Genomic DNA, 19,152 nt, shown 5'->3' on the forward strand with positions numbered 1-19,152 from the left:
GGAGCCAGAGGGGGAGAGAGAGAGAAAGAGAGAGAGTGAGAAAGCAGAAAAGAGAAAATGAATTATTGGATTCAAAATAAACCTTTACTTTTTCATAGGAGAATTATTTTTACTCTCTGAAAAAAATAGCCTGGGCCAGGCACGGAAAACTATGTTAGCTGGCTAAGAGGTTACAAAATCCAGAAGATGATCTTGACGTGTCTGCTCAATTTAGCGAAGGCTTCTACTCTGGGGATCCTCTCTCAGATACAGAGGCCCAAATCAGAAGCTTGTAGAGGGGAGCTATTCTTCCAAGATTCCAGATGTGTCTGTGAGACAACACGTTATGGGGCAAATTGATTTCACCCTTGGGAAACTGGAGATTTTTCAAAGTTATGTCTGCAAAGCCGGCTAATGCATTTCCCCATTAGTGCATTAAAGTGTGCCCTTATTAATTCAAACATAAAGGCAACAAAATAAGCTGTTAAATTTAAAATATAATACATATATAATGAGGAGAATGTGTGAAAGCCTTATTCAAATGAAAATACAGGAGTGTTTGAACTACTGAGGTATCTTTTGTATTGAATTATGAGCATATGTAATAGATTTAATTATTAATTTCCCCATTGTTCTATGCACACAGACAGGGTTCAAGGCACAGTCATTCTCTGGCTTTCATAGATCTAATTTGTATAATTATTGCCTGAATAAAGAATTGCTCCAATTCCTAGCTCTCTTTCTTTTTTTCCCCCTTCTAAATACTATTTCAATGCTGCATTCCAAAAGGGGAACACCTGCCACTTCTTCAAAGTCAGCTGATCATTTGGAATGATGGACGGTGCTGCTGCCGATGACGTCCCCTTTCAAGTCTCTTTGTCTAAGTGAATTATCGTGCATCCTTTTAATTTTATTGAACAAATTACATTTGTCAAGGTCTATCTTTGTAAATAAATGATAACTAGAGACACATGGATGCGTATTTCTGCTGTTCAAGGGCTCTTGTTCCATTTCTGGAAGCCAGATGAACATGGAACAAAGGAGAAACTTTCCTCTAAAAGCAATTATCTTTCTGCATTCCCATCAGTATAATTATATTGCAGGGAATTTTAAGAAGCTGTAGAAGTAGAATTGAATGCTTAAAACTGTGTTTGCTGAATTGCTATGCAAAAGTTGAGCAGGCTGTATTGCATCACACTAAATAGTCTAACGCTCTCCTGGCCGCATCTCTCTGAGCTCAGAGCATGCCTGCAGGATGGAGACAGTGCGGGAGGGGTGGGGCAGAGGAGGGCCACATTTAGCGGTTCCTGTGTTGCCTGAAAGGAATATTTGATGACATTTCTGAAGCCCGAGGCTGTTAGCAAGGCAACTAGGGCTGTGTACAACTAAGCTACCCATTTCCAGACTGTTTGGGATGCTTCTGAGTTGCGCAGTACTCTCTGCCTGGAACAGAAATTTATTAGCTTATTAACTAATCCATGAATGGTAGTGGAATAAGGAAGGTGTCGTCCATGAAATCATGGTGGCTGCAACTGCCCTGCTCCCAAAGGCAAGTAGGCAGCTGGTTTAGGGAGATAATGAGTGTGGTTTGTGTGGCTCCTGTGTCAATATTGCGTGTCAACAGGGGTCATTTCTTTATCATCGGTTCTCCCCCACTTTAGTGAAGTAAACTATATTGCCTCATCATGGATGACTAGCCATAGTCTCATCCTTCCTTCTTTCCAGTTTTTACAAAACCACCTGAGGGACATTTGGGAGAGGGGGGAGGAAAGCACTGGTGAGAAATGACAATAGAAAATGCCAGAATCCTGGTTCATTTAGTACTTGCTGGTGGGTTTTGACTTATTAGACGGTTGATGGGATTACACTATGGTCTAGAGATCCTGAGAACAAGAAACTCAGAAGCAAGATGACTTTATATCTTCAAAGGGAGATGGGCAAAAAGCGCATTAAAAGCCAAGAAATAACATTCCTGGTTTACAAGAGCCCATATGGAGCAGTGGAGGGAGCAAAGGCCCGGGGGTCGGAATCAGGGATAGCCACTTGGCCTCCTGCAACTATCAAATGAAGACCAGATGATCAAAAAGGTTATGTTACGATTCTGGGTCCAAGATCACGATTCCTAGTATATGGAGCATTAATCTCCCATAGGAAAGTGGTAGAGGGAGGATCCAACATCTGGGGTTGAGTTGCTAGAGCTTTATGAATGTGCTGAAGAGAGAAAAATGATTTAGTCTCATAAGAAAATGAGTCCCGTGCTTTCTATTTCCAATTTCTGTGGCTGAGGCTCGGTAATAAGGAGAGGCTAAGACCCAAGGGGTCATTGAAGTTTGCCAGGCCAGAAAGGGGTAGGTCTATAAAATATGTTTAAAATGGTACCTTGGGCACCTTTGTTACTGAAAAGACTCCTCTCTCTGGAAAAAAGCGGCTGCTGTGATTTGTTTGATTCTGATCTTCTCACTCAGTAGGCAGCGAAGGGAATGAGCAGAGAGGGCCGTATGTCTAGCTTAGTCCTGAATTTAGTCCTGTCAGCAACCGCCACCCCCCCCCCCAACCTCCACAGTGGCAGCACCATGCCTGCTGCTAGGAATAGAAATTCACGTAAGACATGATCTCTGTTAACAGGACTAAGTTGTATGAGTCTGGGGGAGAGGCCAGGTAGGAACTTCGGGGATTATAGGACAGAGTGATAAGGGTCGTGATGAGGTTCTCCTGGGAGCGGGGAGGACTGCGAGAGCAAACAAGGAGCACATGACTCAACCCAGGGCCCAGTCAGGGAAGGCCATGGGAGGAAGTGAGGCTTACATGGAAATAGATAAAAGTGGGGGTGGGGAATGGTAACAGGAGAGAGTATGTGAGGACCACTGACAAGCACGTTCAGGAAGCTGCTAATATTTCAAGATGGCCAAGGAGAAGGGCAGGCATGGATGAGTGGAAAGGATCGAGGAGGTTACCATGTGGCAGAACAAGGAGGGGTCTGAGAGCCTAGTTAGGAAGCTTGAACTTTATGGCCCACGTTATGGATAAGTAATGAAGGAGTCTCACAGGTGAGTGACATATTCAGGGGCAAACTTCACAAGGATCACACTGGGAGCCAGGATTAGTGACTGGGGCCCTGAACAGAATAAAATGTGGAGCCCCCTATTTATTATTTATTTATTTATTTATTTTTTAAGATTTATTTATTTATTTATTTGACAGAGAGAGATCACAAGTAGGCAGAGAGGCAAGCAAAGAGGGAAGGGGGAAGCAGGCTCTCTGCTGAGCAGAGATCCTGATATGGGGCTCGATCCCAGGACCCCGAGACCATGACCTGAGCCGAAGGCAGAGGCTTTAACCCATGAGCCACCCAGGGGCCCCTGGAGCCCCCTATTTAAAAACAAGAAAAAATTACTGTTAATGCTACTAAAATAAAGAGCTTTTTCCCATTTGTTCTGTAGTCTCTCAAGCAGTCATGGTGTTTTTTACATTTGCTATTTAATGTTACCTCTGTTAGGCAAGTAGAGACACTCAGAATCCTGGGGCCCTCCCCCAAAACTTAGGACATGTGTGCCCCACTAGCTGCTGCTTCTCACTCTTTGTATCTGCTGGACTAAGGGGCTGTGCCTCAGCTCCGGGTGGAATCAGGCATCTCCACTTCCCAGAGGCCTGATGCCTCCACCCTTGGCAGGCAGATGCTCCCACAAGGGTATTACAATCTCTGTGTCAGGATGCCTTGGGTGTCTGGGACTGGGGTGGTCGCAAGGTTTGCCTGCACAAAGTCACCTGCCAAGTACATGGTGACACTGCCAACTTAGGGTGGAGAGAGCCATCACCATGTCCATCCCCCTCAGACATCGTGCGGGATGCTTGCCCAACTGTGAACCTCTCACACATGTGCCCCTGTCACCAGCCCCTGCTGCTGCTGGAGTTGGTAGTGGTCACTGGAAGGGATTAGGGAGAAGGGGCCTGGGCAGGGCCCATGGTGGCAGAACACAGGTAAGTGAATGGCTGAGAAGCTGTCCCAGGAGGTAGGAGGTGGTGGAAGGCATGGTACACAGGAGCCAAGGCTCTAAGTCTCCAGCGTGTAGTTCATTGTCTCATGGACTTTACTTCCCAAAACACTAAATCATTAAAAATTTCATGATGGCAACCACAATGCACTAAGCCCCAAGGACGGGGTCCTTGTGAGTATGGGGGACCATGCAGTTGCACGGGTCACTTACCCGTGAAGATTATTGGCAGCAGGAAGCTGTAGAGGAGTCAGGCTCAAGGCAGGGAATCCATTAGGAAGGGGCAGGAGCTATCTGGGTGATGAATCACGTAGCTGAGGCAGTGGTATGCGGATGGGGAAGAAGTGGAGACGGCAGACATTTGGAGCAGGCGAGTAAGTGGGCCAGTGGTATATACGGGAGCTTCCAAAGTGCTAGTGTGGGCAACTGCTACTTTATGAAATACCTTCACAAGAATTTTATCATTCGTTCTGCAGAATAGCCCTGTGGAATATACATTTTGTTATTTCCATTTTATGGTGAGGAAATGGCTCCGAGAAGTAAGGTCATTTATTCAAGTTCATCCAGTCAGAAGACTTGGGACTCAACCCAAGGCGTTTGTTTCAATTGCCTATTCTATGCACTGTAACATTTGGCCCCTCTGCTGCTCTTGATGACTGTGGTCTGCTTCATTCATTTATTCACTGCGTCACTGAGCAGATACCTGTTACGTGGTCACAATGGGCCAGGTGCTCATGTAGGTGCTGGCAATACTTCTGGAAGCAAGCCAGACAAGGCCTCTGCTCTCGGGGAGTGTGCATTCTAGCACAGCCCAGGTGCCACATTGAATCAGAGATTCCCATAGGGCTTTGAGGGCTGGTAGAGGCCATTATTTATTTTTCTCTTTTGTTTCTCATCCCGGTTTGTAATGAATTAGAGTTTGATTAGCTGCGTCAGAGCAATCATGACTACAGGGAGGGAAATAAAGTGTCCTTTTGACCAACCCTATCCAAAAGCTGTGTGTAATTAAAAAATCAGACCCTAATTCTCATCATCTCTACCTGAGCTGGCAGAGGTCTGTTTATTCTGTAGATAAATAATTATGTTATTTTGTTCTTACATTAAAAAAATATATATATATATTTGAACAGATATATATATATATATATATCTGTTCAAACAATGTTGTGAATCTCAGGCTAAGAGACTGGGTCCTTCTGATGAAAGATACATTTCAGAGTATTAAGTTGTTCCTGAGCCAACAGCAACGGTTCTGAATACTGTTCAGATGACTCAACAGTGTGGGTCAGGAAGGCACTTGGCTGGTTGATGACTCAGTCCCTCCTGGTGTCTTGTACTGTAGAAGACCGTCAGGAAGGCATGTGTCAAATGGTGTTAGGATGAACCAGTTTTCCCCCTTGATGCACAGCCCCCGAACTAGAATGGCTGCCAGATGGCATGGGTGCTAGAACATGAGCATTCAGGGTATGAGGCAATCACAGGAAGTTCGGAGGCTGCAATCCTTTTAAAGGCAATGAATGCTATGTTTGATAGGAAACAGGATCATAAAAAGACTAATCACCAAGTGAGTAGACACAGAGAACTCAAATCATCATTCTTGTGGGAGAACCTGCTGGACCTGGTGGTGCTTCTGTGGCCTGGCCTGTGTCAGAGGCTCTGGAGGAGTGCAACATGAAAACGTGTGATTCCAGTGGGCCCCAACCAGACCATATATGTCAACACAGTCCTCGACTTCTAAACAAATGGCCAAGAGGGGATTGGGAGAATCAGTACAGGTCCTGGAGGTCTGGTTCATAGAAGGCCTGGGCACAGTAGTGACTCAAGGAGCCTGATTCAAACCAAGGGGCTTCATGGGATTCGGAGACCATCCTGGTACCACTCATGCCCCCTTGGGGACATCAACATCATTCTGGGCCCTGTGTGGCTGCCCGTTGTGTACTGGAGGCCCTCTTGTCCTGTGTTTGCTGTGTGAGGCATGACTCCTCCGGATGGCCTTCCCTTCCTGGCCCCATGGCATTGCATTGCCCTGTTCTCACAGTCCCTCTCCATAGTAACAGACGCTTCCACTGAGTTAACACCTCAACCCATTAAGCTTAAGTGCTTTTCAAAACATTTTATTATTGGCTGAGTGTTTGTGAAGCAGCTTACCTTGAACTCCCATCGGCTTCAAGAGGTTTTGTGCCTGTCTTGTATCCCAGAGAACTGTGTCATAAACCCAGCACATTCTGGCGTGTGTGATTGCACCCTTCCCTTCTCTGTCTCTCCAGAGAGCATGATGGCGCTCATGGGAAGGCTATGAAGAATTCTGATTTCGTCCTTTATACCACTGCCTGGCCAATTTAAAAGGGGACGTCATCCCCTTTTAAAAATGTTTAAATTGTATGTTACATGGATGGAATCTGCCCCCCTGACTCAGGTAGTGAGCACATGACTAGCTGAGTGGAGCTTTCCATGCTGTTCCATTGAGTGAGAGACCTAATGGGCCACGTTCTGGGTCGTTTCTGAGACCCTTCCTGGTATCAAATTCTTTCATCTCCGTTGGCAGCCGGGCATCTCTGTCTGTTGCCATCATGATGTGATAGTTTGGCTGTCCCAAGGAAATGATGTTCATTTGTTAACATCTTGGTAAAATTTCTTAAGTAGACACACCAGTGTTTAATACTAAGTAGTATCTTGTAAGAGCCATGAATCTTGAGTTAAGTTGATCCATTCATGAGGCATCTCCAGAGACCCATTTTGATTTGTGTGCATGTGGAAGGGGCAGGGGTAATAAACATCGGAAGGTCATGACCAACAGTAGAGACAACCAAGAAGGTACTGATTGTAGTAGAACCACAACGCGGTCTATGGTGGTTCTCTTTCTGCACCTAACATAGGATTTACAATATAATTTGCATGTCATAAATTAGATAGGCAGATGAAGCAAAGACATGAAAAAAGAGCTCTCTGATAAGAAGCCACAGTACATATTCAGAGATAAATTCCATTCACGAGGAGATTTTGATTTCAGGCCCTTAGAAGTGGGTTGTAAGATAGGCACAGCATCTAATCTTGAGGCAGGTAGATAGTGGTGAGATGGCTAATCACAAGTAATTTTAAAAGCAATCTGTGGCTAAGTGCGGTGAGCTGCAAATCACCTCCTGGGTTTGGGCTGCAGGGGGTGGGGAGTGGAAGCCATCTTGGCGACCTAGAGTAGAAAACAGAAGAAGCAAGAAGTTCTCCACATTCCTTCCTCCCATCCCAGAATGGGATGCTCTTCACTTGCTTCAATTGCTCTGAGACCTAAGATGCCTTTTCTGGATGTTTCGTGGAGTCACAGAGAGCCCCACATACTCCCTGAGCTGAGGGCGCCCTTCTCACCTGGCAGGTAGGAAGCCGTCCCTTTGCTTACTGCTGGAGCAGGGTAGCAAGTCCGGAAGGAGGCTGCTTGCTGCCCTCCTAGACATTCCTGTGGCTGTGCGGTCCAGTGACAGTACACCTGGTGAGAGGGCCATTGCTGTCTTGGCAGCTGGGCTTCCCCGAGAACGGCGACTTTGGAGAGAACCACAACTTTGGAGACACCACAGCAAAGAGAGATTGGCCACCCTAGGTTTCTGGAGGAGCCTTGAACTGGAGCATGAGGGGAAAACCCAGGTCAGAAGAGCTGGCAAGGAGGGAAGAGTGGTGCCGGCCACGGCGTTCGAGGAGGGGTGCTGGGCCTCTGAAGTGTTTCCATCTGATTGGTGTTTGGGGTTTGTGCTGGGAGCTGGTGGGCTGGGCAGTGTTCATATTTTGCAAATCAGATACTCTTCTGAAAACCGTCCTCCCGTAACCCTCTACCCTCTAGTGTGGTCTTGACTGTGTGAACCTAAAATAATCCAACAGCACATTAAGGATGGCTAAATTGTCATGGCACGGTTTCTTGTTTATTTTGAGTGCTGCCTTTCAGCCACCCGCAGATTCCCTGTAATTGCCACACGATGCTTTCCTGCGAGCACAGGCCTCATGCCTGTTTTCACACTCAGGTCTTCTTTGTGTCATGTCTTTACTCACGGGCCATGTTGATGATGATGGCGGTGGCATTGATACAATGCTAGGAGCTTCTCAAAATTCACTTGTTTCGTCTTCATGAAACCCCTCTGAGGTAGGTACTATTATTATTATTCCCATTTTATAGATGAGCAAAAAGAGGCACAAAAGTTAAGTCACATGAGATCACGTTCTGGTAAGTGGTGGAGCCAGGATTCACGTCCATTCTGTCTGGCTTTGCCGTCTGTACTCTTAACCGGTTGGCAAATGTTCCACCATCTGCCTCTTCAATGGTGTAGGAGCACGAGTCAACACTATCATTTAGAGTGTCCAGAGGTTATAGAGGTGTGTGTCAGCCATAAAATATTCCCATCCTTGCACGGATGGATGCATTCACACATTTATTGACAACTTACCCCCTGCCAGAGCACCATGCTGAGGAGAAGACCCAGACTGACATGAGCTTACAGTCTTTTGGAAAAGTCAACAAATTAAACAAGAATCACAGTGATAGGTAATGAAGATTATGCTTGATGAAGTTTAAAATAATAGTAGCAAATATTTACTGAGCATTTTGCTATGTTTTGCTAAGCCCTGTGTTCAGGGCTTTTTATGGGTTCTCTCATTTAATCCTGACTGTGACCCTATGAGGTAAGTGCTATTTTATCCCCATTTTACAGATGAGGAAATGCAGGTGAAGTGAGGTTGTGTAATTGCTGAGTGATACAGCTACTTAATGGTAGAGCCAAGACCATGGGGGAACACATCTTGAAGGTAAACCTAGCTTACGATTTAGGGAGTCTAGTTCCAGTCAACTGAAAAGCAGTGCTCATCGAGATAAACAAATATGGGAGAGTCTTCCTTCATTTAGTCATTCAAAAGCATTTATCAAGCATCTTGGACACGTAATGTGTCAAGGGAGGGGGGGTGGTCTGTGGTGGGTGGATACAGATATGGATAACGTAGAGTGTTTGCACTTGCAATTAAGAAAATGTGATTCAATAGCCCATACTATGTTAAGTATTTAAGGATATAAAGATAAGAATTGCTCCTTGGTCTCGAATTGATTAGCATTCTAGCAGAGTGGGGACAGACAGGTTGGCTTATGCTTACACAGCGGGATGGAATGAGGAATGTGGACTTCAGAAGGGAGAAATCTGCACCTGTGGTCCAGATTTTAGTACTGGAACTCCAATTCTGTGACTTTAAGCAAGCTGCCAACTTCTAGAACATTAGAAACACAGGCCTGGAACCCTCCCATTACAGATGAAAGTTGTCAGGAGCTAGAGAAATGTTTGAAAAACTGACAAATTCTGCTTCAGGCGTCCCTTCCAGCCCTGAAGATTGTATGAATCTTAACCTGTAAATAATTGTCGAGTTTTTCAATCACACACAGTGCACACATCAAGGCTTTGGCAATCCGCAGTTTTGGGAATATAGTACTAGGAAACCCTCGTGGAGTCAGAGAGAGGAACTTCAAAGGAAAATGGAAAGCACAGAAAACATGAAGGAGATGCTCCCAGCACTTGCGGGTAGCAGGCAGGAGCTTGGAGGTGGTGGGACGGCCAGAAGCCACTGCTGGCCGGAATGAAGGAAGGAAGGCTGCAAGAAACAGTGTAGGGCCAAATGTAGCATTTGGAAGTCAGGGAAAGGAGAAAAGGAACAGGAAGAATGTTTCCCTAGGTTTAAACTGCTTTCCTATTCATTAACATAATGCCTATGTCAATTATCTGCGTAAGTGTGCCTTGGGCATTCTGTACTATGCTTGGTTGCTTTGGGTAAATGGATGAGGAGAGTCTAATACCAACTTGCAGAAACCAAGGTAGAGGACAAGGGCTCCAAAGCCTCCTACCCGGAGCAGAATTTTTATAATCTACTCGTACAACTAAACTTTCACATTCATCTGGAGCCTTTATTTCTTCCACAAGGACCCCTTTATGCTGGGCCCTGCTCACGAGCTGGAGCTTGGGGCAAGGATGCAGACAAGAGTGAGTTTCCTATTTTCTTTAGACAGTGACTATAAGCTGAGCATCATCAGTGGTGGAGATGGAAAAACAGAGGAAGAAGTCGGGGAAGGAAGGCAATTCCTTTGGGCTGTGTCCCTGGCTGACGCTGCTTTAGAGGCCCGCGGGTTCATTATCACGGTCCTTTTGTCTGTCGTTCAAGTCTTTACATGACTTATTTGCTTATATTCTTCTTTTGCCACAAAAGCAACCATGGCTCTGATTCCAAGCACAGTCACCAAGCAGCCTCCAAGGGGGTGGGCAGGGAGTGTCCTTGAAATCATCTGTCTTAAGGATGTCATCTTGGCAACACTGTCCTGTCTGTACCTGCGCAGTCTCTTGGAAGCTCCCATAATTAAGCACATGACCCATCATATACACTTAGATTTAGACACATTCTGAGGGAAGTTAGGAGAAGCTGGGCTCTTCTGGAGAACTTTGCCTCAAGCCCTGAATACATTCTCTTGAGAGCAGAACACGGATATTTCCTCAGACTGCCAGAACATTTTTTTGTGTTAGCTTAATAGTACATAAAAGCTATTTGCTGTAATAAAAAATTACACCAGGCTTGGAATCTGAAGACTCAGGTCTGAGATCTGGCTCTTTTACTTCCTAGCTACGGCCGCATTGACTCCTTCATAGCACAGTAATGAAGGGCAAATGAGAAACGTTATGACAACACATTGTAAACTGTAAAGTTGTGCAAATATTAGTTAGTTTGTTATTGTTACCTAGCAATACTCAGGGATTGTCCTTGTCTCGGTTCCAGTTAAGTAGTTAGGGTCTGCGTAACTGAGGGCTTGGCAGGTTCAATTACAAGGGAAGGTTGAAATTAGATGAGAGAGACTAATGAGGGTTTCATTTTGAAGACCTAGAAGAACGCTACAGGTGAACCCCATGCCATTCTCCTAAACCCTGGCTTTGGAGGGGTGACTACTAATCTCTTCTCACTGGGGATCAGGGGAGAGGATTGTATTTAATACCAGGGATTGTACTGAACTTCCCCAGGCCCCTACCCCAGCATTTTGTCTTGGGTGTTCTCGAAACCTTGGCATCCTTACCAGCTCCTTCTCCTCCCACGGGCTTGGCCGCAGCTGTTTCTAGAGCTCTCCCCTCCTTAGAGATCTTTCTTACGCCTCTCTTCCAAACCAGGTCACACTGTCTGCCTGGGCTCAGTGCTGACCTTTTGCTTCCATTCCAGTTCTCGTGCTCTGTCTCCTCCCTTGGACTTGATGCTTGAGGGTCACTCTTGCTTTCCGGGGCCCTCTCCCCTCACATTTTCATCACCTGGGAGGGAGGATACTCGGGTCCCATACTCCCATCTGGGAGCAGGCTGCATTCTGTCGGAGGTGTATTTAGACATGTTCAGACCGAAGGGTCTTTTTATGCTCCCTAGCATTTACCAGAGTGCACCCCTGATGTACAGGTGTTTGGGGTGCTCCTTTATGTGGCTGTTCTCCTGCTCCCTCGGCTTTTGCACAGTTTGCCGCGCAGTCTCTTGGAAGCTCCCATAATTATGCATTATGCTCTGTACAAAAAGTTGCTTCTTTCTGTCTGGGAGGACACCTCTGAGTCTTGGGTAGCCCCAGGGAGCTTTTCCTATGCTGCACTCATGGCCAGGCCCTGCTAACCTCTATTTCTTACTGGTGGTTTTTGACATCTTCCCTGGACAGATTTTCCTATGACCACGTGTGCCTAAGCTTCTAGATACCCCCAGCAACTCATCTTGGCCTCAAGGATAACTTTCTTACATGCTGGCTACATCAACTTCCTGGTCTTGCCTCCATTTTGATAGCTTTGGTGTCTGCTGAGGTTTGGGGTGAATGGCTCCTGTGTCAGGGCTTGCCTCACAGAGCCGACAATCCCCTCCCTCCCAGCACCGGGACGGGTCTGCTTATCCTGTCTCCAGTCCCCACCGCTGGAGCTGTGAAGAAAGAGCTTCTGGGCAAGATGCCACTAGCAAGCCTGTCTCCCTCAGAACAGACCCCTTTTCTCTCTAGTAGAAACCTACTCCTTCTCTCACAGCTGTGTGAAAAGAAGCCAAATGCCCATTCTTAATGTGTAACAACTGAGGCTCACAAGCAAACTGCTGTTATCTCAGCAGGAGAGCAATTTGCAACCATTTAAAATCCTTTCACTCTTCCCTTCTCTTCAGTGTATGGTTATACACACACCAGTCCATATTTATTAGTGCAGATGGTGAGAAACTCGTCATTGAAAGGGCTTAGAGCACAGAAGGAAATGGATTTTTGGCCTCACTCTGGCCTTACAAACAAGAAGGCTTGAATGATTTTAGGTTCCTGATTCTCGCCTCCGAAGAGCACAGTTTGCTTCTCTCCAAACACAAGAGGTTGTAAATTGGTAATTCATCTTAACCAAAGGCCACATGATGAGCAATTGTAGGAGTATTTTTTTCCTTGTTGTGAAAAGGAGGAACCCGACATCTGAGTATGGGTTCCAGCTGGTATTTGCCTTTTCACCATTTGCAGCCCAAAGGCACGATCTTGGCCAGCCCTGGGCTCACAGTATACACCTTCTGCCTTTTACCTGCCTCAAGGCCAAGGCCATCCGGGCCATCTCTGGGGAGAAGTCAGCTCAGCATTTCCACGTGGTTTCTTCTTCTTCTTCTTCTTCTTCTTCCTCTCCACCCCCTTTTTTCTTTTTGCAGCTAAAAAATAAATCAGTTCTAATAAAAACATTTATACTATATTCTTTATTGTCAGCTAATCCTGCCTGAACTCATTAAATGGCAGTGTGTGGGTTATTTGCTGTCAGTGAAATTATCAAAGGCATTTTTCAGCTGGGGCACCAGGAAAACATATGCTTCAATGCCAACTAAAACAATAATGAGGAAATGTTATGATCAGTCTTGACCAGATGACCCTGCCCATTTTAGATTAGTTCTTAATTTCAGCACAAGGGTCATCCTGTGAATTCTTACAATAAGTCAACTGCTCACCACTCACATGAAAAAGATGTGACTTATTAGAAAACTCACTGTACTCATTGCAGTTAATGAGATGTGGAAAGCTTTGTAATTTGATTTGCTGGGCCATATGCTGTAAAGGGATACTGCTGATTTCATTCCTCCGTATTTAATTTAAGCAGTATGCAATACCTTCTTCATATGGCTACTTATATAATAAAAATTAACTTGGGGTATAAAAAATACACCATTGTGGGGTTTATTACTTGGTGTGGTTCAGTTTCAAGTGTTTTTCATGGAAACATCTGTAAGTAATGTGTGTGGGTCTAATTTTAAATCCCGCCAAATATTTTCCATTTAACATTTGGTTTAACTGACAAGCTTGCAGAGGTGGTTTTCAGAGTTGTTGGTAACAGATATGTACAGTATTCCCAAGGCAATAGCTTTTGTGTGTGTGTGTGTGTTAATGGCAGACAGATAACAGTAATGCCAAACTTGGTTTTTGACCTTTTTGACATTTCGCTGGATATGAACAGCAGTTCAGAGTGTAGGCACTTCTCTCTCTTAAAGACCCAGCTGCGGTTTAATCTGGTACCCCCTAAAAATAGTTACCCTGTTATGACTTTTGTTTCAACATCTGTGGGTGAGGACACCGGTTGCAGATTCTCTGGAAGGCTAACTGTAGGAAAGGGACCTCCTTGAGGACAGGGGCCTGCCTCCCCTCTGGAGAGATGGGGAGGGTAGGGGAGGAGAGGAGGAACAGGGCTAACAGACTGAGAAATGGGCCAATGCCCAAGGAGGTCTGATCCTCAGGAGAGGCTGACAGAACCCTCGTCTCTCTATTTTCTTACTGCTGAAAGAATATATTTATAATGAAGAGTATAAATATAGATCTATGTGTATATATGCTTGACTAACTCTTGCCTAACTCTCACGGGGCACCCAGGACCCCTGAACTATCCAACGGTCAGGTCAGCATTTAGTCTGTAAAACCACAAAACGAGGAGCTGAGGCTGCCCGGTAAAATAGAGAGCCCCCAGCTGAAGTTGAACTTCAGATAAATAACATACGTTTTCATTATAACGGCGACTTGCGGCGTGCTGCGCTTTTGCTTGCGCAGTTGGGCACCCCTACCACTGGCCGGGCCGGCCCGTGGGGCGGGCTGACTCTGTTCCATGCCCCGCCACCCTCAAGCCTTATCCAGGTGATGGGATGCCGGCGGCTGGCGGGCGGGAGCCACTAGCGCCCCCTCCGGGCTGGGGGGGTGCCCGCGCCGCAGTCCGCTCGGAAATGCGCCGGGTCCCACCCGGGCGTCGCGGAAACGCCGACTCAGCACCGGGGCGGGCACGAGGCGGGGACCCCCAGAAACATACCGAAACCGTCTCCATGGCGGCGTCTGAAGGAAAGCGGTGTGTGTGGGAAGAGAAACTCGAGGGGGAAGTTCAACAACCAACGCAGAGGTGTGGAGTGAAACCTCAGGGAAAACTGTCGGTTTTGCTTCAAGGGAATTGAATTGTGAAACTCGCGTTGCGCAACTCCGCGCGGTCGGATTCTGTGAGAACCGGAGTTCGTTTTAATTGTCAATTAAAGCGAACGGGGCCCGGGTGCCCGGGATCCGCGGGAGTGGGGACCGGCGCGGGTCGGAGGACAGGGCCGGCCACTGGGGGTCAGGATACGCTCGCCGAGCGTCCCCGCCGCGGGAGGAGAGCGCCGGCCGCCCCGGGAAACCGGGGCCCGCCCGAGAAGTTGATGAAAGATGCCCCTTAGGTGTCCCCGGGGCCGCCCGTCCTCCCGGGGGTTGCCGGGGCCGCCCTGATTTGCGAGGCAAATCCAGGCCCGCGCTCGTCAGGTGCTAAATTGCCTTTATGAGAGCCAAGCAGGCTTGCCGAGGACAACACTCTGATAACAAAAGAAGTGTGGCCTTGTCGAAGATATTGTGTAGAAGGAAATGGTTCATTTGGATTCAGAGGGAATATTAAAGCCGGGCAGGGAGATCCAAGCCTTGCATTTTCTGCCTGATGACTTGCTTCTTAGAACTCGTTTAAGAAAAAAGGCGGGGGGGGGGGATGAAAAGGAACCCCCCCCTGCCCCCCCAAATATCCAGCCACGGTTTATTTTTTGTTTGCTGCTGCTGTTTTCTTCAGAGAGAGGTTGCCTCCGTGTTCACCCTGGACCGCAGCGGCAGAACAAGATTCCCCTCACGGAGGGATTAAGCCGAGAGAAGAGTTAGGGGATGGGGAAGGCTTCCGAGACTGGGAATCAGCGAGTTTGAAATGTTCGAAGGAAAAAAAAAAAAAATCTTCATTGGTTTAAGAGCTTCACTAAGACGCTTAGGGGGAAAAAAAAAAAAAAAAGCAAAATTGGCCCTTATTTAAGAGTGTTGGAAATCCAAACACAAGTTCCCTTTCTTTCACCAAGAAGGCCACTTACTCATTCTATGTGTCTTTAATGCTTAACAGAAATGCCGGGATTCCTGTTCAGACACCCAGCAGGAGTCTTACACCAACTTCGTGATTTTTTTTTGCAAAAACTGATTTTTCGTGCAAGCTTCATCATTCTATTCCTTTCCGTGATGGTCCATTGAAGAAAGGACGGGCGCCTTTCTGAAGACCCGAAGGAGAGTGAGAAATGTGTCCCGTCTTTCGACTGGGCCCACATGTTTTTCAGTGGCGGAGCGGCTTGGTCTGGGAGTGAGGTTAAGGGACTCTGAGGAACTGCCGCTTGGCTTAGAGATGTTCTATTTTGCACATTCATTCATTCGCGTATCCGAAGGGCATTTACTGAGCGCTCAGTGTCTGGGGCAGCGCTGGGTGCGAGGGATACCGTGTCTACTCATCTTCCAGGAGCTTGGGGTCTGGTGGGGAAGCGGACAATGTGAAGAGAGACCGAGGTGATTCTACCGTGTTGGAAAAGGCACCCATCTTGTCCTCTTGGCCATCCGAAAGAGGAGAAAAACCTAGGTGGCTCCGAATGGTTAAAGAAACAAGCGGTATATCAGCGATAACAACCTAGGTCTGGCTTACCTGACAATGGCAGGTACCCATCCTCGCTGTCCTACCCGTTCCTTTCTGTGGGGTCCATCTTCTCACCCAGTGGCCAGAAGTGCCCTGTGAAGCCACACCCCTGCTTGCAAACCAATAGGAGGAAATGGGGATGGGGGCGGGGAGCAAGCCGATCACTTACTTGTACTGTCTGACTTCATAACCAGCTGTTGAATGGCTTGACGTGGCACTACTGTGAAAATGGGGAAACCGTTCTTTTCCTTCTGCAAGGAGGAGAAGCCCGAAGTTTATTTAATCTTTTCTAGGCAACTTATTTTATTGCATTTTTAATTTCCTCTCTTGCATTAACATGACCCTTTTCACTGGCTTCCCACGCCTGGTGCTTAATTACTTATCATTAGCAATGTACACGGGGGCCTTGCTGCATATTTATAAATGTGATCATTAGTACATGGAAAGACAAAGGCTTCTTTAAGACTGTCATTAGTTATTCTGTTTTCATGGAAATGTTCATTAGGAGAAACTACCCACCTGGTTAAATAATTATAATTAAGAATTGGTAATCTCCTTTGCATTTTTAACTTGATCTTCCGTCTGTTTGTATAAAACTAAACAAGCCTTATTTGGCCAGTATTCTGTCTTTCCTTTTCACAAGAATTGCCAACAAATACAGACTCTTTGTCTTTAACCTATAGGTGGTGACTGATGTGCCTGATAGAGCGAATTTTGGTAACATGGTCGGCTGTTCTCTCCAGACCCATTAGCCAGCGGTGGGATGGTGAGTCAGGGAACAGCGTGAAGGACCTCCACTTGCTTTTCTTTTCTGGACTTCTGTCAGTGGTGCAAACCGAACTCCAGGCTTCCAACCAAACATCGCCAGAGGGTCTCCTTTAGCTCCTCCACCACAGAGACACCAGGCTGGGTGGCCACTGGCCACGCTCTTCCTTTGGGTGTGCCAGCCAAGACAAGTGGCAGTTGGATGGCGGGCGTGTTGGTGTGTCAGCTTCCAACTCTTTCTGTGTTTGTGATTAGGGGTAACCACAGCAGCCTTCTGGCCGTGGCCCTGCCAACGCCCAGGAGAAGGGAATCCACAAGGAGTCATTGGATTGCTAGCGAGTGGCCCGGAGGCCCATACATGGTTACGTGTCAGCCGAGCTCAAACAAACGAGGTAACAGAAGCACAAGGAGAGGAAGCGTAGTTAGTTATGCTTCTGCCCGTTCCCCTCTGCCCGGACTGGTCCTCGGCGAGCTGCCACCCTGGACTGACGCGACTACGCCAGTGACAAACCACAACTGTGGGAAACACAGGGTGGGGGCATAAATATCATCTGTAAACAATTAGGCAGCCACTGTTCATTCAGTGCCGTTTTGAGAAGCTAAGGAAGTCTGCAATCAGTTATATCTCCAATTACCATAAAAATATATTAGCCATTCATTTATTAATGATTCATCAGTTAACCACACATAATGAGCAAATAATTAGCAGTGCTGTACGGTTGCCAAAATTGAAGAAGTGTTGGCATTTTAAAGATGAAAGGTTGCATTTATGCAAAAGTCTGGTGATGATAAAGTTAATATGGAAGATAATTATAAAAGTGGCTGTCCCACATTACAGACTGAGGTACCACAAAACTTGCCTAATTGAACTGAAATTAATATTCTTCCAAAGTATGCATGTTGCCACACACAAACTGCTGAATTTCTCCTGAAGATCTCCCTTCAGTAAGGTGCACTGCACAATACAAGTTAATAAAATGCCAGACAGCTAGACTGTGTTCTTTGTTTGCTTGGTTCAGGGCCTCGTGGAAAACAATAAATTGCATTCATGTCAGCTGAGGCCCATCCCTTTGCTAATTACCGTTTGGTGCTGAAATGACTTCTGTGAAATTGGGAGCATGAGGAAACATACAGCCATACAAGGGAGGCTTTTCAGAGTTTTGCAGTAAATGTGAGATAGGCCTCAGGCACACAGATGTTAAAACAGTGAATTCCCCCACAGATTACACTAATGGAAACCCTGTCAGGGTAAGTCAAATCCGGGTCTGTGGTCAAAATCTAATTAAGGTTTCTGTACTTAAAAAGAATATGAATGCCTAGGGGTGGCGATGAATGTGTAAGAAACTCACTTGTTTGTAAAACTGTTAGCATGAATAGGAAGTACCGTGGGGCTGCTACCTGCGATGTAACACCTGTTTTCCGAGGCGCTCTCAGCCTTGCTGCCGGTGTCAGGGCGGGTTATTTCGGAGGTCGGCGAGCTCGGCTCAGGCCAGCATGGCCTCCCGTCTTTGGGGCCTGGGACGGGCCATGATTTGAGGTCACGGATGAAAACGGATCCTTAGAAGTCTCTCTGGAATCCCAGAGGATGCTTTGCTTTGCCACATGAAAACCACCCCAGATGATTCTGCCCAACTGCCTGGCGCCACTAAGGAAATAGTTGTTGCCGAGGGCGTGGGGCCGGCCAGATCTCCCCTCGTGGGGAAACAAAGGGTCGTCTGCTCCGCGGCGCGCCCTCCAGCCTGGCGGGCCGGCCTCCCCGAACAGCTGCAGCGTGCAGGCGCGGCCCGGCTTCTAATAGAGGAAATGAATTTATAATGCTGCAGTCTCTTCATTTTCACCACGCACAAATTTCCCCTTAAATACTTAAAAACAACACCCAGAGCTGGATATACCTTAAATTTCGAATAAATGAAATCTTAATCCAGTCTGTTGCTGAGTCTGAGTTGTTATTAAAGAAATAAATTTGAAACAGCAAGTGGTTTGAGAATTTTTGAATTTAATTATTTAAATCTACTTAGGGTAACTCTCATGCGCTATTTCAGTTTCCCATTGAGAGCATGAATTCTGGGAAAGGTATTCCACGCAGGGCCCTGGAAATATTAACTTGCCTGTACAACTGTGGGCTCAGCGGTCGGCAGACTGTGGCACCATACCTTCCCCCCACCCCAACAGCTGAACAAGGAGAAGAAAGAATCTCGGAGATTCTTTTTTCTATGTAAATTTCAGCAAAGCCATACAGGACAGGTTTTTCAAAGAACGGGATAAGCAAGGCCTCTTCTTTCCACTTCTCCGGCCCTCTTCAGATGTACTCTATTTACATGCAATCATCTGACCGTTTTTAGAGAGCCAAGGGTGTATACCATCTTTTGCTGAGCAAAGTCAGGAGGCTAAAGGTAACAGGAAGCGATAACCTGGGCCACTGAAACCACCAGTACTTATCTAGGATGTCTTTTGGCCTAGGATGT

General features: G+C 46.6%; 2 long non-coding RNA genes across 2 annotated transcripts; one reads left to right on the plus strand and one right to left on the minus strand.

Annotated features, from left to right (window-relative positions):
- Positions 1-7,850: 7,850 nt before the first annotated feature.
- Positions 7,851-14,394, minus strand: LOC123387357. The gene is made up of 2 exons (XR_006601804.1): positions 14,282-14,394; positions 7,851-12,650 (listed from the first exon to the last, which is right to left on the minus strand). It is a non-coding gene; the product is annotated as an uncharacterized LOC123387357 (long non-coding RNA).
- Positions 14,395-14,693: 299 nt separating this feature from the next.
- LOC123387356 lies at positions 14,694-18,611 on the plus strand. The gene is made up of 2 exons (XR_006601803.1): positions 14,694-15,944; positions 16,606-18,611. It is a non-coding gene; the product is annotated as an uncharacterized LOC123387356 (long non-coding RNA).
- The last annotated feature ends 541 nt before the right edge of the window (positions 18,612-19,152 follow it).

This window comes from Mustela putorius, unplaced genomic scaffold (genome assembly GCF_011764305.1).
Source record: "Mustela putorius furo isolate JIRA1106 unplaced genomic scaffold, ASM1176430v1.1 tig00003853_pilon_pilon_pilon, whole genome shotgun sequence".
In the NCBI taxonomy this organism is placed as follows: Eukaryota; Metazoa; Chordata; class Mammalia; order Carnivora; family Mustelidae; genus Mustela; species Mustela putorius.